Raw genomic sequence first — 23,120 nt, 5'->3', positions numbered from 1 at the left:
TGGTCCTTGTGCTTCATTGCTCTACCCTTTGTGACCATTGTTTTTTTTTTTTTCCTAGGATTTGCATTGCATAACATTCATGCATTTCATTCTAGGTGTTTTTTTTAATAAAAAAAAAGGGGGGGGGGGAAGGGAAGAAAAAGGAAGCAAATTGTGTTTTGTACTATTCTTCTTGGTTTTTGTGAACAAGGTTGGTCAATTTATTTTCACATAACATGTCTTTTGTACCTTATTTAGCTTTGATGACTTACTTATTACACTTTACTAATTGAAATTTTGTAGTGCATGTTGTGTGGGAAAGATGTTTATGGTTTTTGATTACTCTGTCTTAATCTTGAAGTCACATGTTTTTGACTGTCGGATTTGAACTTTTAGAGAAAGGCATAAATAACCATCTCACCACTGTTCATTAGCCAATCATGAACACCTTAGCGCATATCATAAGATTTTGTGTTCGAGAAAGTGTAGCACATGCACAAAAAGAACATAAAGTGAAGCCTCGGTTTAAATTGCTTAATACTTAAAATTGGTGTGTACTATTAAGCTTGATGACAAAATCACATGACTTAAAATTGGTATGTATATTATAAGACATAAATTCAAGAAACTTACATGATTGCAAACTTATGATCTAGGAAATGTGGGAGTTATATGATGTAACTCTTTAGGTGATAGTCTCTTTTAAATTCTATGTGATGAATTTTGTAGACTTTGTGATTGATTTTTATTCACATATCACCTCACATATATCTCAAACTTTTACTAGTTGCACACACTACACAAGTTACTTTTTGCTAAACATTGTACATGTTATTATGTGTGTTTATGGTCTGACCAACCAAGTTTTGCAAATACTTTGAATTTTGTGCAAAATTAATTTGATGTTTGAAAATTTATGGAGAATGCAAGAAATTTTGATTTTGGGAATTTTGGGCTTAAATTCTTATTTTTGAAAATCACATCATCACATACTCATGCATTTTGTTCTTCAATTTCAATGCTTTGAGTTGTTTTTGAATTTTTTTTCAAAAAATGTGTTTTTCCTCAAATTTAGTGAGCCTCTGCTAGTTTTGATTGATCCATTCTATTTTTCGATAGATCGAAATTAAAAAAAAAAATGTTTTAGAGAGCATCTGTCTGTTTCGATCGATATAAACTGATTTTCGATCAATCGAAATTTTTTAAAATTGTTTATCAAGTCTCTATCTTTTTCGATCAATCGAAACTGTTTTTCAATCAATCGAAACTCGTGAATCAGTTTTTTTTTTTTTTTAAAACTCAAATTTGACTTATTCATCTACTTTTTCAAAACCTTTTTCAAACTTTCCTCTCTCTCTCCGACTTGGCAAGGCTCTACTGAGGATTTTTTGTCGTTTTCAGCCAAACTTTTTGCAAGGTTTTTCTCTCCCAAGGCCGGTAAGACCCTTATACCCTTCATTTATTTTCATGTTTTCATGCATAAACTCATGCATTTTAATGGGATTTTCGGAACTTTTCAAAATTGGGATTTTTGTTGAATCAATCCTCTTTTTCTGAAATTGATTATTGGGTTTTGTTCCTATATTGTTAGATTCATGATATATGTTGGTTAATTTGATCAATTTGGGGTTTTGTGAAAAATTGAAAATTCTAGGGCTTGTAATTAACCCGAATTGGGGATTTTGTTCAAATTTGGCTAAATTGATGAAATTGGCTTGTTCAATTGATGTAATTGGTCATTATTTTCTGAAATCTATATTGTATGATGATCAATTAGTCAATGTCTTTCGAATTGATCAAGTGGTTTTTCAAAATTTTGGGGTTTTTGCCTAGAAACTCTATGCTCAAGCCAATTTTGTGATTTTGAACTTATTTGAACTTAATTGCACTGCACTAGGACATGCATCATACCATTTAAATTGTTCATGCATCATATAGTTTTTGTTCTATATTTTTTTTCTTATGCTAACTTGCATTCTGCCCTTGGTATTTTTTGTGTGTTTTTGTTCCTTTGCTTTGTGTTTTGGTCCTTATCCTAGCACCATGCCTAGGAAAACTAGAGCCCATAGGACCCCTTCCACTTCCTCTGAGTCTCCCTCTAGGAGTGAGGTGTTTAGGAATGATAAAAGCAGAAAGGCCTTTGAGACTTTGAACTGTAAGCGTAAGATTTGGGCTGAGCGTACTGTGATTTTAGATGAGATTGATCCGGCCATTAGGGCTAATTTTGAGTCTAGAGGTTGGTTGCCTCTCTTAGAGAAAGATCATCTACCCCCGACCGCCCTAATTAGAGAGTTCTTCTCGAACCTCTCATGCCACGTCTATGATTCCAACACCCTTGTTAGGAGTTAGATACGAGGTGTTGAGTTCACCATTACCCCTCGGGTAGTGGCTGAGGCTCTTAGGGTTCCGGTTGTTCGGGAGCCTAATTATCCCTATGATGAGTCTCATCCCTTAGATGTTGTCATGTTATACATCACTGGATCATCTATCCAGTAAGGTTCTGATCCTCGGATCACATCCGCTGAGCTTACCAAAACTGCCTATCTTTTCTTTAGGATAGCGTTTAATCTCCACACCATCTCTCTAGAGCGATGTGTGTTTTTGTATGCATTCGTTTCTGGTGCGTCTATCAGTTTCCCTCATCTGTTCCTTCGTTCTTTGAACGAGGTTCATAGGAGTTCTGCCATAGGGCATGAGCTTATTCATCCTATTTTCATTCATAGGATTCTGCTGTTTTTGGGTTTAAATGGTTTCCCTTCTGGTGAGCCTGTTCATGTCATTGCTCCCATAGGTGTCACATTTCTTAGATAGAGGTCTGCTCACTTGAGAGTTGCTCCTTCGTGTCTTAGAGGTGCGTCATCTAGTGCTGTTCCCCCTCCTCCCTCTTCTACAGGTGTTGATGCTGCTGAGACGTCTAATGCTGCTGCTGCTGATGCTGATGTTCCTCCACCGGCTACTTCGAATGATTCAGACATTCGACGTACGTTGGATTATGTCTTGACCGTTCAGGCGGCTCATGGATAGATTTTGGTGGACGTGCTCGATGAGATTCATGCCTTGCGTGCGGAGTTGGCACAGTTTAGACTCTCTTCCACACCACCTCCCTTTTGATGATGGATTTTGTTTGCCCTTTGACATTCTGTTACAAAAAAGGGGAGTACATTGTAGAGTTTTTGTTTTCAGGGGGAGAGTACTTTGTTGGTTGGAGCTTGTGGAGTTTAGATTGTATCTAGGTGCTTCACATTGTATTTTTAGCTTTTTAGCTCTTGTCATGTTTTTGATGGGATATTCATGTTAAGGGGAGTGTTTTTTTTTTTTTGTTACCATATATGTTTCTTGTTTTCAACTGTTTATTGATTTATATTTTGTAAACTTTGAGATTCTAGTTGTGTTTTGTCACGGATTGCCAAAGGGGGAGTTTGTTAGGTTCTAAAGACTTAGATATTTATGTATTTAGAACTCTAATGTGTATTATTGGCAAATCATAATCAAAACAATGTATTTAGAAATGTTTTAGTCTTGCTCAAAATTGTACATTTTATGTAAAGTTGGAATCGAGCTAATGCAGAAAGTATTATGCATTTTGGCCTGGCTCGATCGATCGAAGCTTAGACTCAATCGATCGAATCTCGGGCAAAATTTTTTTTCTGCAGATTTCCAACTCAGTCCTAGTTGTTTAAAACGTTTTAGGGTTTTCTAATTTGTTCTAAGTATAAAAGGTAAACCCTAGCCACGTTTTAGTGTTACTCATATTGCTGTTTGTGTAAATCTCTTGTGAGATCTAGAGGAGCTTTCCTTTACACAAACTTAAGGTTTTCAAGGAGAAGATATTTTCTACACCTTGATGATCAACTCAGTTGCTGCGATTGAAGCTTAAAGAAAACACAAGCGAGTGTGCTTGTATCTGGTGGTGAATCCAAGAAAGAAGGAGTCCGTGGATTCGGAGCTTGCACGTGATCGTGTCAGTAAGTTCTACTAGTTGGTAGCAATAAGAAGTCGAGCGTGGGGGCTTGTAAGTCTTATTATATGAATTTCGATTCTTTCAAAATAGTGGATTCAAATTTACCTTGAGGATAGTTAGGTTAAATCCTCCTTAAGTTTTTACCGGTTTGGTTTCCTGGGTGATCATATCTTGTGTTATTTATCTTTCCGCTGCTTTGCATGATATGATCTTTGTAATTGTGATAACCTAGATTTGTTAAATTGGACTAAGTAACAACTTGGCTAATTATCTAGGTTAAATCAATTGTGTTTTAAGGGGTCTAAAAACTATCACTTATCATTTCTTGGGTAGCGATATGTGGTATTGACATGTCTAGATCAGCACTATAAGACATCAAAAATATGATTAAAAAGAAAAACTATTCATGTTACTGGTAATAATTAAAGTAATTAAAAAAATAATGATACAAACAGTAATATACACGACTCTTGCAAGCAATGAAAAACCTTTTATATTTTATATTCAATTTCTGTGTTACTTCATATGTACATGCACAAGTGCACTGCTTGACCTGTAATTACTCTTAACATATATGGTTGATGATTTCTTCGACAAATAATTTTTTTTAAGTGTTTTCAATAGAAATGTTCATAGTTCAAAAAAATTTCACTTAAAATGTATCAATATATATACTCATATATGTATCCTAACCTAAAATTAATGTTCTAATTTCCATTAGATCTTTGGCGGTACTACATATGAAACTTAAGAGATCTCACATGACTCATCAATAATAAATCATGACATTGGCTAAGGAGTTGGGTCCTTCATAACTTGGCTTAATGATCCTATTTGACTTCACAGTCTGTTATTGTAAATTGAACCGAATTACATGTTCGTACGACCGAATTTATCAAACATTTTCAATTATGTATATAAATTTGAGTCACAGCAAATCAGCAATTTCAAAATATTGTAAAAAAGGAAAAGTGATTGCAAAAGGAAGTTATAAGCTATCACCAGTATATGAGAGCTCGAAGGTTGGTTCTACTGAGATTTCGATGGTAATCAATAGTACTCAAAATATTCTTTGTGTAAGCTAAGCTGGAGTTGCACATATGCCAATTGCCTTTGGTTCCCTAGCATCATATGAAGTTCTCAGTTAATTACAAAATGAAAACTCATGCATCTAATTATATCATTGTACATATATAAGTTTTATGTACCTCCCTAACATAAAGAGCTTCTCGAACACTTGGATTATTTGCCCAAAGTTCAACTAATAGATGCTCGTAATCCAAAAATGTAAACCAATCAGTTATGTACATACTTTCCAAAATAAGATTAGAAGCAAATGAGAGAGTGAGAGAGAGAGAGGCTTACACGACACCAAAATGCACTATTTCGAGGCAATGAATGGAGGAAATAGTTGGGAGTACTCATGAGAATTCTTTGATCCCAATCTACTTTATCTGCTTTCAAAGAACCCTCAGCACATACGGGTTCTAGAACTTGAAGTATGTTTATTCCACGGAGTAACTGCGCTATCAAATGGTGATTCATTCTCAATGGGTACAAGATGCAAGTTATACAACTTTAGTTTAGGGTCATTTTGTCCCATTATGTTTACAATTTTGGATTTTATCTTAGTGTTATATGTATACCACTTTGTTTCAGTCTCTTTTATCTAATTTTGTTAATGAAATGACCGTTAAATGCCACATCAACTTAAACCGATGTAGTTTTAAATTTTTTTAAATAATGATGTTGTTTTGTCCATGTCAAGAAAAAATTAAATGATATAGCATAATTGGACCAATTTTGAAAAATATTGTATGCTTAAGTTAGGGATGAAATTCCCATTAAGCAAAAAAGTTAGGGATGAAATTCAAATTTTCAAACATAAATGAAAAAAAAAATCAAAATAACTCTAAAATTAAAAGGTATAATTTACAATTTACTCTTAATTTTATAAGGCAAAAGCATTTGTTATCTGACCTCATCGATAGCTTCAACATCCGCCATACATCCTTCGTTGGTTGGATCTATATTGACATAATCACCCTTGCAACTTGTTTTGGCTGACTTGAAAAGGGAAATAAAATTACATCAAAATTCAGAATTCATATAATATGAATTAACATATGAATTTTAGAGAAAATAAGATAATAAGATATTGTGTAAACAAGAAGCTAAGCGCATGTAAACTCTATGAATCCAGCACTATATATTAGTGGTTCTAATATTTACTTGCGAATTAGGTGGGAAAAAAAATTCAAGAGTGGAGAGAGATATAAAGAAAAATGACATTGGTCTTTATAACCTTAAAAGCATCTGGTAAAATGAAAGAAAGAAAGAACTCATACTATTCATGATTATGTGTTTACACTGAACCCTACACAAGATACGTATAAGAATTAAAGTTAATTTAATTAGGAGAATCCTTTGATTAGACTAAAATCAAGAACAATTAATATATATTTTTTTTTCAGTCAATCGAGGATATTAATGTGCTAAAATGTGATATTCATGATAGACTAGCTAGCAAGTAACAACATCTATATATATATATATATATATATATATATATATATAGCTAAAAAGGTTTTTTTTAAATAAATTTTTTATTTTTAAAGAGAGATTTATTTCAAGAAAAATCACTGTTTATGCGCATGATAATTGTTTTTCTCATGCGTCATTAAATCTTAAGCTGTGTTGGAAATAGTAAGGTGACAATGAAATAGAGAACTTTAAAGGCTTCATATATTACTAGCAAAGGAACAATAATAACCCTATTGGGAGGAAATGAGATAGAACTTTAAAATTTTATGTAACTAGCAAACGAACAGTAATAACCTTATAAAGTTCATCTGATATAAGAGTCAAACGATGAGCAGCTGGAACTTTTGAGTTGGCATCAAGATATGAATCTGACTTTGGGCTCGCAAGCACGTATCCCTGATATTAATTCCAATAATTTTATGGTCATACTTAATAAACAAAAGAGAATGTTGTGATACTTTGTTTGAATTATAAAGAAGATAAATTTAAGAAAATGCTAAAAGTTATATGTTATCCAATGGAATAATTTCACAACAATTAATTTTCCATATTATTTTCTTCATCTCTTCCTTCCTTTTTATTTTTTATTTTTTAATGAATGTAAGCTATAAGGAAAAAGTTTGGCTCCAAACTTTTCTGAAACTATCTCGCTTCATTCCATTACGTGGTGATTAAAGAGATTATTCGTGTATAATTTTCGTGACATGACTCGATTAAACAATACACATGAATAGTTTTATAAATCACTACATAATGAGTTTAAAAATATAGCTCCAAACAAATTTGGAACCAAAGTTTATCCTAATCTTTTTGTATTATTCTAAACCATGTAGATCTGTGTCATTGTTAATCTAGAAAAATTTGAAAAAATTAACTAGGAAGAGATCATTTTCAGAAGTTCGTACTTTGATATTAAAGTGTGGCTTGTGCCCAGCTTCATTAGCTGCAATTCAACAAAACAAAAAAGACCTGTCTTAGTAAGTGGAAAACAACAATTTAATTACTGGGTCTTGACGAAGAAATAAACATAAAGCATGCATAATTGCACACACTCAAATATAAGTATTTTATTGGAATACTAGTAAGCTTCTCAAAAAAAAATTATATATATATATATATATATATTTTTTTTTTTTTTTTCTACATGAGCTAATAGTTATTGTCATGTAAATATGTTAGTGTGTTACCATCATATATTTTTTGAACTGTGACTGGAATAAGAATGCCTGTATACGAACCACCGCCAAGGTAAAGATGATTTTCTGCAAACTCGGGGTGATCGATCAACCACTGCATGGCAATTCCAAAAACACAAGACTCTCATCAAATATGACAATATTTGTGATATTATTTACTGCCATATAATCTTGTAGACTTGTAGTCATGGTGATTGGTGAGCACGATCACCGTAGAGCTGGATGTTTCTTAATTAGCCCAAAAAACACTTTTAGAGCTCTAGTCATTCACCAGTTAATTTTGTTTACATGTTGATTTTTAACCGAGCAATGCTAGATACACACAAAATCATAATTTTTTTTTTTTCACAATTTACTTAGGTAACAAGTTGTGATTGTTGAGGTGTATAAAACACCTTAGTCCAGCCCACACGGTGTAGGCCCAATTGTATGGGCATGGCCTTGGTTTCCTATTCCTAATAGAATTAGGAGAAAATAATGACATGCATATATAAAGTGAAGCAAACGTGAAGGGTTTGGAATATATATATATATATAGAGAGAGAGAGAGAGAGAGAGAAGTGAAGCAAACGTGAAGGGTTTGGAATATATATATATATAGAGAGAGAGAGAGAGAGAGAGAGAGAGAGAGAGAGAGAGAGAGAGAGAGGCAGCTGCATAAAGTGTAAGAGTGAAGAGTTCCGCCTGGAGTGAAGAAAAAGAAAAGAATAGCAGTCGAAGTGTGTGATGCAGTGAGCACAGTGAAGAAAGAAAGGTATGTGTAAGAGCAAAGAAAATGTAGAGATTTTCTTTAGCTATGAGATATACACATGAGAAGATTAATTTGGAATTTTTCTCTAGGAATATATTTTGAGTACTACAATCATGGGTAGTTGTTGTATTCAAAGTATGATTGAAGATTTCATGTGAGTTTATATTATTCTCAAAATGATATTATTGTATTAGGTGTGAGTCTCAAGTTAGGCATAAACTTGAGAGAATATTATATTTGATTTGATAATAGTAAAATTACTGCAGTTTTGTGGATGTAGGCAAATTACCGAACTATATAAATATTTTCTTATGTAATTATTTTCTTTGTCATATATTTTATCTATTTTTGCATCTCACAAATCTTAGAATTTAGTGTAAATTCTCTACAATTGTTAGTACAATATTATTTTTATATGGGCTACTATTAACACTGCTTTTATTCTGCATTAATTATAACATAACTATCTTAACAATTATGAAAAATAAATATTTGAGAAGTTTTCTATCAATAATTTTAATTAACAAATATATGATGGGAAAGCCCTTATGTCACACCTTTTGCAGAAAATTATAAAGATTTGCTACTGTTTTTTGGTCGTCCGAATAGTAGCCTTCCAAGCTTTTTGAATAAGAAAATCCAGTGCCAACCGGTGCATCTATGTACAATATGTTAAGGCGCTGAAAATTTGATCACATTAAATTTAACAAAGTTATAAAGTGTATGGTCTATAGTGCCGATAATTTTCCGTAGGAATGATCAATCATGTAGTAGAGGCAGAAGTTTCACACCTTTGTCCAAGTGTCCGATTTCAAATGAAGTGTGGGTAACCCTCTTTCAGAAAACATATAATCAAAAGATAATGGTCCTACACATGAATGTATAAAGGCAAGTTGAGAACCATAGTCTAGAGTACTAATAATGACAATAATTAAGGAAACTCACCAGGAAATGACATGCTATTAAAGTCCAAAACTCACCCGCAAATTGAGAACAATAGTTTTTTTTTTTTTTTTTTTATAATTTTAATTTTATGAAAAGTCGTTTATTTACCTCCAAAAAAAAAAAATCCAATTCCGATTTGTGCTAAATCTACTCTACTCTATTCTACTCTCCATTCCTCTCCCTCAATCCAAACAGACCATAATAAATAGTTAAAAGGAAAAATGTAAAAAAAAAATACTCTAAGGATCCGTTTGGTTTGAAAGAATGTAAAAGTTAGAGTATAGAAAAAAAAAAAAAATCACTCATTTGTGTTTGGTTAGGAGAAGTGGAAAAGTGAAGAGATGGAAATTTTTTTTGTTTAGTTAAGAAGAAAAATGGAAAGATAAAAAATATAATTTGTATAAATTTATTATCATGCTCCTATTAGATAAAAAAGTAATAAATTATTTTTTTATTAAAAAAATAGTGTATAAATGTGCACTTTATTAAAAGAGAGAGTACAAAAATCCATAAGAAATGAGAAAAAAAAAAAAAGATTGGAAAAAAAATGAAAGAAAAAACGGATGAATAGCACCCAAAAAAAAAAGAAAAAGAAAAAGACAGAAAGTAACGGAAAAGGACAAAAGGATAGAAGAAAGAGTGGGAAAAAAAAAAAAAAAAAAGTAGGAGAAAGTGAAACTGAATGTTGCACAGTGCAAGGGGCAATTTGGTCTCTCCAAATGGGACTTTTTTCCTCTCAAATTTTCTCCCTCAGTTGGGGAGATTGTATTTTTGGTGGGCGTGGAGAGAAATCACCTAAGACCTAATTAGTTTTCCTTCCAATATTCTTTTCTTGCCAAACACACCAAAATATCATTTTTTTTCCTCCATTTTTTTTCCTATTTTTTCTATTCTCCCTAATCCACCCAACCTAATGGATTGATTTATTAAATATTTTTAGAAATTTTTTATAAAAAAATAAAAAAAAAACAACTAATTTTTTTATTAGTTTTTTTTTTTATATTTTTCATAAAAGTACCATCAAAACTTTCTCAAAATAACCATAAATAAATGCCCTAAGTTATGAACTTATTCTTCGATTCTTAATTAAAGATACTGTTGATCTTAGTAGTAGTTGAAAGCAAACATGATTGTTGCTAGAATAGTCAAAATTATATCATGGTTATTAATCTCATTGTTAATCCTTGAGTAGCGAAAAAAAAAAAAAAATAATCCTTGAGTAGTGACTAAAATAACAAATTAAAAATTTACAGTTTCCATAGAAGAATGGTAGGAAAGAAGAACAACCGGGCCCTCCAGTAAGCCAAACTAGGAGTGGATCTCTTGAAGGTTCCCTTTGAGACTCGACAAAATAGTAAAACAACTGTACATCATCCATTTCACCCACACCTATGTAGCTGTCCAACAAAATCTTCATTAATCTTTGAGACCCCCGTTACCATATTAGCTATTTATATGAAATTTTTAAATGATAAACATACACATACACATGGTTGTCAAAATCCTGATCTGGATTTTTCGATTTTATGATCCCATCTGCCCAAAACGATTCAGATTTTTCAAGGATCTTTGGTAGAATCGGTAGGATTGTACAATTCTAATGATCCCAATCGATCCTAGTTTCTTATAATCTTTTTTAATATGATAAAAAGCTCAATTGGACTCAAATGAAAAATAATATCCCAATAGGCCTAGTTTTGCTATTCTAAGGTAGAGAGATAGAGTGTCAGCTGGACCTAAATGAAAAATTAAATATTAATAAAGTGTCACGTTTTGAGATTTTTGGTCTCTTTAAATGATGCTTACAAATGGATGTATTGATATATGGTAATTACATCAAATGGATGCAAATTTTTTATTTTTTATGAATAAATGTATAATTTATGTGATTATTTAACATATTAATGTGTTTTTTTCTCAAATAATATAGGATCTTACAATTCACGATTTAATCCTATCTACCTCTCACGATCTTACGTAAAATCTCAATTTTGACAACCTTGCACATACATACATGAGAAATATTTTAAAATTTGTTAGGTTTAAGGTACACCTAATATAATTAATTACATTACTTATTAATTTTATATTAAATTAATATTTTATCAATTCTATGATTGGAATAAATGTTGTCTCCTTAATTGCATGCTTATTTACGTCAAATCATCAATTAATATATATATATATATATATATATATATAAAAGCAAAGATCTCGTGTGAGGAAGTATGAAGTTCTGCCAAGTGGTGTATTTTATGCAAAATAAATTGAAATATTTTCAAGTACCACATCAGAGATAAGAACAAATTAAATATTTACTTTTTGTTTAATTTGATTCAATGTTTTAAGACTTTTCTAATTAAAAAATAAATATTGTTTGTATCATTTGGTTCAATGTTTCAAGACTTTTTATCTTTCACACATATACACAAAATTCTTTGCATTTTGATTCATCATTTTCACCTCTTGCACTTTTACCCCTTTATATATACCCACTCATAACCTTTCATGCCATCCCATGTCAAATACACACAAATAAAAAATAATATCATTTACCTTCAATCTTTCGACGACACATACGTAACTCTAATATTGTTGTTTCATCTAATCCTAACATATATGAGTTGGCTGCAACTAAGGAATGGGGCTTGCATTTTATATTGAGTGACAACGACAATTACGATTTTGATATTAAAGTCGGAAGTTCTGAATTTGTAGGTTTTGTAACTGTGAGTGTTTGAGATGTGTATTTTGTTTTATAATTAAGAAGAAAGAGAAAGACACATTCTATATCAACTATTATTCTATAATATTTCCCCAAAGTTTTTTTTTTTTTTAAATTTCACATTACTTCAATTGAATAATTATAATGAATATCTGTATGCAATTTATAATTGTTGTTTTTATGATGAACTTATTATTAATAAAGTTCTATAACAATTATGTTGTAATACAGATGCAACATTCTCCAAAATCATTTTGTATAAAACATTACAACATTATTTGTGCATCGCATGGATAATTTACTAGTTAAATAATAATGGTTGTGGGGGTGACGTAATCTTCATCTGGACTCAGGCTGATAATTAAGGGCCCAAGAAAGATATGCTAAGGGCTTGTGGGCTAGATCCAATTCATGGGCCAAGTGACCTTATGCCAAGGCTACATCCAAAGGTCCAGTAGCAATTAGGAGGAATTGCCAACGAGTTAGAAAGGATAGCATCAGAACGGAGCAACAATCACCTCTGCATTAATTAGATAACTTTACCTTACGTGAGTTCTATTTATTACTAAATGACCAGTCTAAATAGTGTGAGAGACACAAAAGCCCACTCAAATCCTCAAAAGGAGAGATGAGATCAAATGAGTCAATACCGTACTAAAGATCGCTTTTGTTTGGTTAGGGAAACGAAATATTTCGATACTGGTTAATACTGGTATATCGTTTCAAGATTGAAAGTTCAAATAGTGTATAAAACACCCTTGAACGTTTAGACCCCCAATTACAAAATAACCAATTCAGGCTATATGTCAAACAACTAGTGTGTGGAAATTGAACAAAAACTATAAACAGAATTGGTAAACAATCTAAACCAATTAAAAACACATCCACAGCAGAAAATAAAAGGCAAAGATAAAGGGAAGAGAGATGCAAACACAAGGACAACACACGATGTGTTATCGAAGAGGAAACCGAAGCCCTCGGTGTAAAACCTCTCCGCCACCCTCCAAGCGGTCAATAATCCACTAGAAAATGTAGTTGGGATACATGAACAGTAATAGACCATCCAAGCCTAATCTACCCGATGTACCTAAGCCCTCCAAGCTTCTTCCTCCAACGAGGTTGCGCCAAACCTTTTTCTTTTCTAACTTACCGGATTCCGCTATAATCCATAGTATCCGCTATCCTTGGCATCTTCCAATGCTTCACAAAACTCCAAAAACACTCAACACTCTAAATGAGTGTGGGTAGTGTTTGGATAGAAATCTCCTCTCAATAGGTATGACAATGAGAGAGGGAATGAGAAGAGACTACAAAGATTTCTCTCTTAGAATGAGTAGCTCTCTCTAATTGGGTGGGTGTTTTGAAGAAACCTCTCTTAGGGTTTTTCTTTCTGAATAGCCACTCATATTTTGTGGGAATGAGGGGTATTTATACTGGTGTGAGAATGGAATGCGAAGAGTCAGTTTTTCCAAAACAGGGTTGGCTGGCGACTTGACCTCGCGACTTGACTGAGTCGCGAGTTCAAGTCGCGAGCTAACTGAGTGGCCAGTCTGGATTTTTGTCCTGTAGTGCTCTAGCTGGCATGACTGTTCAGCTGCATGCTCTGCGCGTGTACAACTTTTGGCGGCTTGCAAACTGCGAGCCTCCCGCAAGATCCAGCCGCGAGTCCCTGCTTCACTGCACAGTCTTGAGCATTTCTTCACACTCTCTCACACACTACCCTTACATGATTCCCACCTAAATACAGGGTTTCTAAGTGCTGTATTACAAGCAAATTTGTCACGGAATAAAGCCAACACATGGTTGATTAAATTCAACCTTACAGAGATTGTCACTAATTTATACATTATATATATAATTATTTATTTATATTTTTGTCCAACAAAGTCCATACAATTTATTAATAATATTTCATATTAATATTATGAATCCATACTTTATTTAATATCTTAATTTCTAACTAAAACGTTATTCCATTGTTGATAATAATATAAATATTAATATACTTAATTAGTGTCTAATAATAATAATAATGATAATGATTATTACATGTTCAAGTGCAGGCTGCAGCTAGGCACACTAAGAGTCTGTTTGGATACAGCTTTTTTTATTGAAAACTAAAAACACTGTAGCAAAATAAATTTTAAAATCTGTGAACAGTGCTGTAAGACCCATTTTTAAATTTTTTTTCTGAATAAAGTACTTGTGGGTCCCGTGAATAGTGCACAGGACTCACTGAACAGTGCTTTATATTTCTTGAAACGCGTGCATCAAAAAAAAAAGAAAAAAAAAGAGAAAACACCAAACGTGAAACGACACAATCAACTGAATCCAAACATATACTAAAAACTCTAAAATGATATGGCAAAATCTGAAACTTATTGTTTTATTATTATTAAAAAATAAAAAAATAAAAGCTAAAGTTTGAATTTTGAAATGACACTCACGAGGGTTGTCAAGCACATTATACACAAAACTAAAAGCCAAGAATGAAAAGAAGCCAAGAAGACTTTTTTTTTTTTTTTTTTTTGAGAAAGAATACTGCTATTTTATTGAATCAACTGTGACTCCTGTCCATCATTACAAAATTGGCAGCATCACGGTGGATGTCCTCTAACCAAGTTTGAGGAAAATTACAAAACTACATTGTCACCCATTCGTTTCGTGTGGCTGAACGAGTAATATCTAAAGGATGAAGCAATGGATCTAGAGTTGTCAATGATGTGACTGAAAGAAGCCAGGCATGGGCTTTTGGAGTTTATGAGGCTGATGACAGTTTCGAAATCACCTTCAAAGATGACATCTCGGAGACTTATCTCTTGTGCAAAGGTGATTGCGCGGCGACACACTAGTGCTTCCACAGCCTCCATTGTCGAGGGTAGTGCAGTCTGTTCAGACAAAGAGGCAACTATCTGGCCTAAATGATCCCTGATTACCACGCCTATACTAGCTGAGTGTATGTCATGGAAGAGTGCATTTGAAGAAGACATTTGAAGAAGCATGATTGAGATAAGGTGCATTTATTAGGTTGCTGCACCGGTTGCGATTTCTATTAATGGTTGAGATTGATTGTTGCAACAAATAAATTTCAATCTCAACTATTGATTAAAAAAGTTAAGAAAAAAAAGTGAAAAGTAAAAATTAAAAAAGTAAAAAGTAATTTTTTTTTGGGTGAGAAATGGTAGGGTGAATTGCACCCGATGCAATACCTAGAGTATTGCACTGAATCCTAATCTGAAGAAGCCAAAAAAAGAAAGACTATTAGATTTGAAAAGTGAAACTTGGTGGCCACAACTACAATGGAAACGCACTGAAGACAACGGCAATGCAAGCATGAGCTAGTAAGTTACAAAGAGAGATTATTAGATCTGAAAAGTGAAAATTGATTTTTTTTTTTCTTTTTTTTTTTTGTTTCGGTCCAGTATAACATTTTTGGCCAAAATCCGATATGTATCCTGGTATGGACCGGTATTTAAAATTAACTCCCTTGAATGAGATACCTTATGGGACAAGTAACCCTCATCCCAAGAGGAGAGCTCCACCATTATAAATAAGGCCTTACCCCCAAGCAAACGGGGTTCAGAAAATTATTAAGATAAGAAAACTTAGTGATCTTGTATTAATTTGAGGAGCCTTATAACCTCGGATTCTCTTACTTCTGCTTTGTTTCGTTAATACACACTTTTGTATTTTTCCAATTTATGCTTTCTTGATTTATGTTTTTTAGTTCTCCCATTGTAAACTAACTTCCCCTTTCCAACAAATTAATTGTGTAAGTTTGAAAAGCATTTGAGGTCCACCTCGGAGGATTTGACACGCACAATAGTAATATAATATGATTTGCCATTAGTCTATAAAATTCTTATATTTAATATATTTTGAAAACTAAAACAAAGTTCCAAAAATATAAAATTTTATTGATGAATCCGTTTGATGATTGGCAAACATTATGGATATTAGGAAATTACACATTCACATCAGCTAATGTAAAAATTTTCGTTTATTTTAGCATTAGAACTTATTTTTTCTATTTTACATAGGAACTTTTGCAAATACTTTTATAGCATATAGTTCAATCACTTCAACGGCTGGTTTGATGAGCTAGCTAGTTATATATCTAATTAAAAAGTATTGGCTAAATCTTATACAAGATAATTGAACCAAATTTCTAAAAAAAACCTAGGAAATAAAAGTTACAAGATAGAACATATATAGAAGAGTGAATTAATAACTAACCCAGTTTCAAGCTTGAATGGGAGATCACCATCAAAACCTGGTAGAGTCTTGACTATGGAACGTGAAGTGGCATAGCTAGAGATGAGCAATATTTGAAGAAGCACATAAGAACATATCCATGTCATTCTCCTACCAGTTAGCTCCATAGCTGCTTCTAAATGCACCAAACTATAAGACTGAAGCATGTATATATGTTTCAGTTATCCCTTGTGTGTGTGTATATATATATATATATATATTAAGGTCGCCTCTCAGCTTTAATTATTATATTGTATTAAATATATTTTGTGATATCCCATCCAAAAAAAAAAAAAAATTTGTGATAATCATTATGATTAAACAGCCAGTCAGCAACAAACTTTCCTAAAAAAGACGGGAGCAATGCTGTTGTTCAATGTTCAACAATCTAGGGTATGGGACTTTTTTTTTTTAATAATGCTTCCATCATTTCAGTAAAAAAAACAATCTAGATTTCTACTTCAGGAAGCTGGCCTTAGGCATGGGAGTTCAGAGGTTGGTTGTGGAGTTGGATGCTAAAGTGGTGGTTAATCTCATTACTTCCACAGGTGGTGCTAATAAACCATATCTCCCTCTTCTTAATAATTGCAGATACTTGCTAAGCAGGTTCCTCCAGACCCGAGTGGTGCACGTGTTCAGGGAAGGGAATAGGTGCGCTGATGCACTTGCAAGACTGGGTAGCAGCATGGCTGAGGAGTTTTTGGTTTTTGATTATCCTCCTAGTCCTGATGTTTTGTATTTTGTTAATCCTGATGCAGCTGGTGTATTGTATAATAGGACCTCTTACTCTGTTCTCACTGATATAGTGAGTTAGTTCTGTTTGTATTTTCCCCTGAACCAAAAAAAAAAGATTTCTAATTCAGGAATTTATTTATTTATTAAAAAAGATTTCCACTTTTGCTGTTGTAACCAAGACATCATAATTTATATTTTATACACCAAATTATTTTTGCTCTTATTGCCCGTGGCGCCAAAGAACAAAGACCTTATATATTGTCTTTTTGGAGAAAGAGAAAAAAGGATAAGAAGTCGAAAATATGTAAGATCCACAAGGAATTTTCTTTCTTTGTCTCTTTTCTTTGTCTGGTTCTTTTTTATTGCTCTATATTTGATTGTTTTGTTTAGTGGTTTGGAAATTGAAGGAAAGTCACATAAATTTGCCAAGGGGTGTTTCAATTAGCCCTAGCAAAATTGGATGTGGACTGTTAACCTGTCTGAACCCGTAATAAAAAGAAAGAGTATGGATAATAGGAATGGCAACTCATTTTAGTCCTTTTTTTTTTTTTAATAAATATTTTGCATTGCATTTATCCAATTTGACTTTACCAGTTTACTTGATTCCTCCCATTCACCAAGGCTTTATCATAAAATTTAAAATTTATTTTATATATTGTAAACCTCGCATTCAGGGAGGCTATATTATAAAATTTAATATTTTATTTTATATATTGTAAATGGAAATACTATAGACATTACTTGTTATATACCCGTGTGAGTTTGGATTAACTTTTTTTAGCTTATTTAGAGCACTCACAGCAGTGGTGCTAAATAGCTATATTGCTATTTTTAGCACCACCAATCACAAAAATGGAGCTGCAGCAGTGGAGTTATAGCCAAAAAATTTGGCTTCTCAGCTACAGTGTATATCTATCTCTAAAGATAGATATGTACTGTAGCTCAAAGGTAAAAAAAAATATTATTTTATTTTGTGTTCACACTTATGGAGAATATATATTTTTTTCTTTCTCCTCCTTCCCCATTTCTACCCATTGCTCCTCTCTCCCCTCAGTCGGTCCTCACACTCTTCATTTCTTACCATTGCAAGCTTCAATTCCTCCACTCGCCGCCCACCCAAACCCTTGCCCAGCGCCGACCCAAGCCGCTGCTGGGTTCGATGCTGAAACGGTTTGTGGGTGGTCTCAGTGCCAAAGCGATTGGTGCTCTTGTTCCCTCACCTCCACTCTGCCCCTGGGTTCGTGGGTGGGTTGTTGGGGTCGTGGTGTGTGGTTGCTGTGTGGGTCTCTTTGGATTGCATATCCGAGTTTTAAGATTTCTAATTGTGGCTTGGGTATCTTGAGGGTGAGATTTCTGGTTTTTTTTTTTTTTTTTTCAATTTGTTGCTAGTTTTTTGGTTGAGCTTGAGGCTATTGTGATGGTGGTTGTGGTTTGGTTGTGCTACGATGGTGGAGGTGGATTTCGATGTGATTTGGTGATTTTGTTTGGTTTGGGTTGAGGAAAAAGTTGGGGATTTGGGTTGGTGGTTTTTTTTTTTTTTTTCCCTGCTGTGGACTAGTGGTAGTGGTGGTGGTGGTGGTTGTGGTTGTGGTTGTGGTTGTGGTTGTGGGTGTGATTGTGGTTGATGGTGGAGGTGGTTGTGATTGGTTACTGAAGTTTGCTGTGAAAGTTTTTATTATTATTCTAATGAGTTTTTTGTATTATTTTAATCAAATAACTAAAAATATAGATCCATTGTTGTGGGGTGTGAAACGGTAAAATAGATAGTGACTTTTGTAAGTGCCAAATAGCTAAATTTTTAGCTCCACTACTGTGGATGCTTTTACGAGTATTCACAATGGAGCTGCTAAAATATTTAGCTTTTAGCATCTCAAAAAGTTACATTATTTACTTTAACACTTCATCTAACAATACACCCTACGTCTCATCTCTTATCTTAGTACATCACTTATTATGATAAATAATACATCCACCCACAAAAATCCATAGCAACTAGCCACAACTAGCCACCATAACCATGGCAACTAGCCACCACCCACTACCACAAGCACCTACAACTAGCCATCACAAACACCCAAAGCCACTATAAATCCTGATTAAAATACCACAAACACCCATAGCCACTATAAGTCTATAACTCCTGATTAAAATAAAATAAAATAAAATAAAAACCACCACAAGCCCACCTCAACAACCACCACAAAACCCAACAACCCATAATTGTCGCCGCACGAAAGGCTAAATTTTTATTACTATACTCTAATTGAGTAGTTAATATAACATATAAGAACACCACTTGACCTGATAGTTTAAATCAATGAATTTGGGCCTAATTATTTTTTATTAACTAGTGTGTAGTCCCGTACAAATGCATGGGTACAATTAAAAATAATCACAATTATATGGTTCAAATTACACATTTTTTTAGTAGATGTTCAAATTATACATAATATTAGTTTACACTTTTTTTAAACCATACGTTTCTAAAATATGTAATGGTTTTTCATATTTTATATATATATAATTCAAAATTTGATTGGTTTTAGACTCTTTGATTTTTGCACTCAATAATTCACTTGTCACAAAAATTAAAAACTTAGATGGACATATGACAGAAAATTGAACTCCAATTGAATCCAATTTTGAATCTAATTGGATTTAGACTCTTAGCACAAAATTAAAAATTAAATGGAACACGTGGTGTAAAATTGAAAATCCAATTGAAATCTAATTGGATTCTCTATAAACTTTAGCTATTAATATATATATATATATATATATATATATATAGACTAGCCACTCTTCTCAATATTATTAAATGTGAGACTTTACTTCTATATTCTTTGTTATAAACAATTGATTCCAACTAAGCCAACAAACTATTGATTTCTGGCCTTGTTGTCTCTACCAAAAATTACTCATAGTAGGTGTGAGTTCTTTATATCTTGTATGGTATCTTGAAGCAACTCATTGCACAAAAGGATATATATTGGGCTACTATTTTAATCAAGACTTTCCTCCCGTCCCAGTTTGTGACAACATCCTCTCTTTTCACCCCTGTAGTTTCTTCTGCACTCTCTTCATACACTTTTATTTTGGTTGATAAATCACTCTCTTCTTACACTAGCTAACTCAACTCAAGGATTTTGATGGAATAGTACTAAGCTCCCTCTCTCCAAATCCACCAAAGTAGTGGAACATTGGAACGTGCGCTTTGCCACTAATAATTAAATTCTAATCAAATGAATAATGTGTAAAGTATATCTTTAATTAGTTCTTCACTCCTCTTTTTTCTTTTTTTTTTTTTTTTTTTTTTTTTTTTTTTTTTTTTTTTTTTTTTTCTATCTGTTTGTAGTTGTAGGCATGAAAGATTCAGCCGCTAGTCAATACCACACTTTCTGAATGGAAATCAATGCTGCTAATCAACAAAACTAATTTACTTGTTTTCCTTTCACTCGTAAGATCTTTTTTTTTTTTTTCTTTTTTTTTCTCTTCTTGTCTTGGGAACGTTATGATCAATTGCAGCAGTTAATATAAAAACATAAGGCGTAAATACACTTTTGGTCTCTATATTTTGGGTCATTTCTCGATTTGGTCCATAAACTGATTTTGCTCTTATGTCAATCCTTGATTTTTCAAAATCGTTTTTAAAATCGTCCCTACCGTCAACCCGGTTACGGAAGAAGCTGATGTGGCAAACTAAGTGCATACGTGGCATGTTAATTGCTGACGTGGAAAATAAAATAATATTAAAAAAATTTATTTTGCTTTTAAAAATGACAATTCAGCATTTTAATTAATAAAAAAAAATTAAACTGAAAAAATTCAAAATAAAAAAAAAAAAACAAAAAAAAAACCTTTTTTCAATTTTAAATAACAATTAATAGTTTCAATTTTTCTTGAACTTTCTTAAGAAACAAACATTAAGTTAACACCTCTACTCATTCTAGGCTGGCGTGTCTGTGTTTGTGTTTGTATCTATTTCATTTTCTTCTTTCTTTTTAAGATAAACCAAAAAAAGAAAAGTCAAAATAAAAATAACTTAATAAATATGTGTTTGTATCTTTCTTTGTTCAGATCCTTTTTCCTTATTTTTCAAATCCTCTCTTTCTCTGTCTCTTGGTGCGTATATGTGTTTGTATCTTTCTTTGTTCAAGCTTTCAATCCCTCTCTCTCTCTCTCTCTCTCTCTCTAAACCTGACTCTCTAATCTTTGGGTTTTTCTAGTTTTCCGTGGGGTGGTTGGTAATGGAGGTAGAGATCAGTGATCGGGGTGGAGATCGGTGTGGTTGGGGTGGAGATCAGTAATCCATGGGTCTTGGATTATGGGTTTGGTTGGAGATGGAGATGGAGATGGTTGGGTTTGGTTGGAAAGGGCTGGGTTTTTCTGGGTTTGGTCGGGGTGGAGATCGGTGGTCCGAGTGGTCATTTTTGTTGGAGAGGGTTGGGTTTTTCTGGGTTTGTTTGGGGTGGGTGGAGATCGGTGGTCGTTTTTGTACTATTTAGTTAACTGTGACTCGGACTGGGCTTCGACCAGGTGGATTCAGTGTTGTTGATGGCGAGTTGACGGTGGATTTGGGTTTGTTGACGGCGGATTTGGTGTTGTTGATGGCGAATTATTTGTTGTTTTTTGGATCAGGGTGTTGTTTGATGAAGTTCTGGGTTGGAGGTTTGATGATTTTTCTGGGTTGATTTTCTCATGTTGGTTTGGGTGTGATGAATTTTTCATGTTCTGGAGGTGTCGGTGGAGGATAGGGATTTTGTATGAAATTTTGCATTGTTCTGGGTTTGATTGTGCTCTTGCTCTGGGTTTGATTGTTCTTGGATTCAGGAAGAACATTCTTGTGTTCTTAGCTAAAAAATAATGAAAGCAATAATAATAATAATAATAATAATAATAATAAAATCAGATTTAAAAGTTTTTTTTTTAATTTAGTTTGAATTAAATTGAAATGAAAAATATAAATTATTTTTATTTTTTTAATTAAACTGACGTGGCATTTTTTTAATTTAAAAAATACTGACATGGCATTTAAAAAATATTAAATAAAATATTTTATTATTATTTTATTAATTGACTTTGACACCTGGCACTTCCGTTTGCCATGTCAGTTTCTTCCATAACCAAGTTAACGGTAGGGACGATTTTAAAAATGATTTTGAAAAATCAGGGACCAACATAGGAGCAAAATCAATTTAAGGACCAAATCGAGAAATGACCCAAAATATAGGGACCAAAAGTGTATTTACGCCAAAACATAATAAGCATAAATAATTCTATAGGTGTAAGTCCAAGTATATTACACCATTTTTTTTTTCTCCAAAATATTTCTTCCTACTATATATGTTATTTTAAGCCCTTGTTTTTATTTGCTAGATATTGAATGTTATGTTAAACCTTCCCCCAGATAACCAAATATTTGTCAAATTCTAAAGAAAGAAAGAAAATGTTTTTCACAACCAAGTTCACTCTTAATTTGATTGATTTGGCAACAAATTTCAGCCAATATCTCTTTATAATTTTCATTAACTATCAACCCTACATGATTGTCTATTTTTGCATCTGTGAAGATCAGTTTAAGTGATCTTTGTAAGTTCATGATGGGAATGCATACATATTGATGATGCACAAAAATCGTCAATGAGTTGATCGTCCACACACGTGTCAATGGGTGTACCTGAAGAACAAAAGAGAAGAACCAATCAAAGGGCACCAGTGGGATACCGACCAAAGACCCTCCGAAGGTTAAGTTAGAAAAGAGCTCCAACATTGCTAGAGAGTATGAGCTTTAGAGAAATTGTGTGTCTCTTGACAAGGCTAAGGTACTTCACTTGCTCTCCTTTGGTTTCATAGTCTTCGTTGATATGCTCGATAGCAACTTGGGAGTCACTATGGATGACGACTGATGAGGCCTTGACTGCTTTGGCTAAGTTGAGTCCCATTAGTACACCTTCGTACTTAGCTTCATTATTGGCCGTCGGGAACTGGAGTCGGATGGCACACTCTATGACGTTCTCTTCAAAAGATTGT

General features: G+C 33.1%; 1 pseudogene; it reads right to left on the bottom strand.

The window, feature by feature from the left end:
* Positions 1-5,266: 5,266 nt before the first annotated feature.
* On the bottom strand, positions 5,267-16,483 carry LOC115949838 (annotated as a pseudogene).
* Between the last annotated feature and the right edge of the window lie 6,637 nt (positions 16,484-23,120).

The sequence above is a fragment of the Quercus lobata genome, chromosome 1 (genome assembly GCF_001633185.2).
Source record: "Quercus lobata isolate SW786 chromosome 1, ValleyOak3.0 Primary Assembly, whole genome shotgun sequence".
Lineage (NCBI taxonomy): Eukaryota > Viridiplantae > Streptophyta > Magnoliopsida > Fagales > Fagaceae > Quercus > Quercus lobata.
The sequence above is the reverse complement of the archived record's forward strand: the minus strand, read 5'-3'. Positions and strand labels throughout refer to the sequence as shown.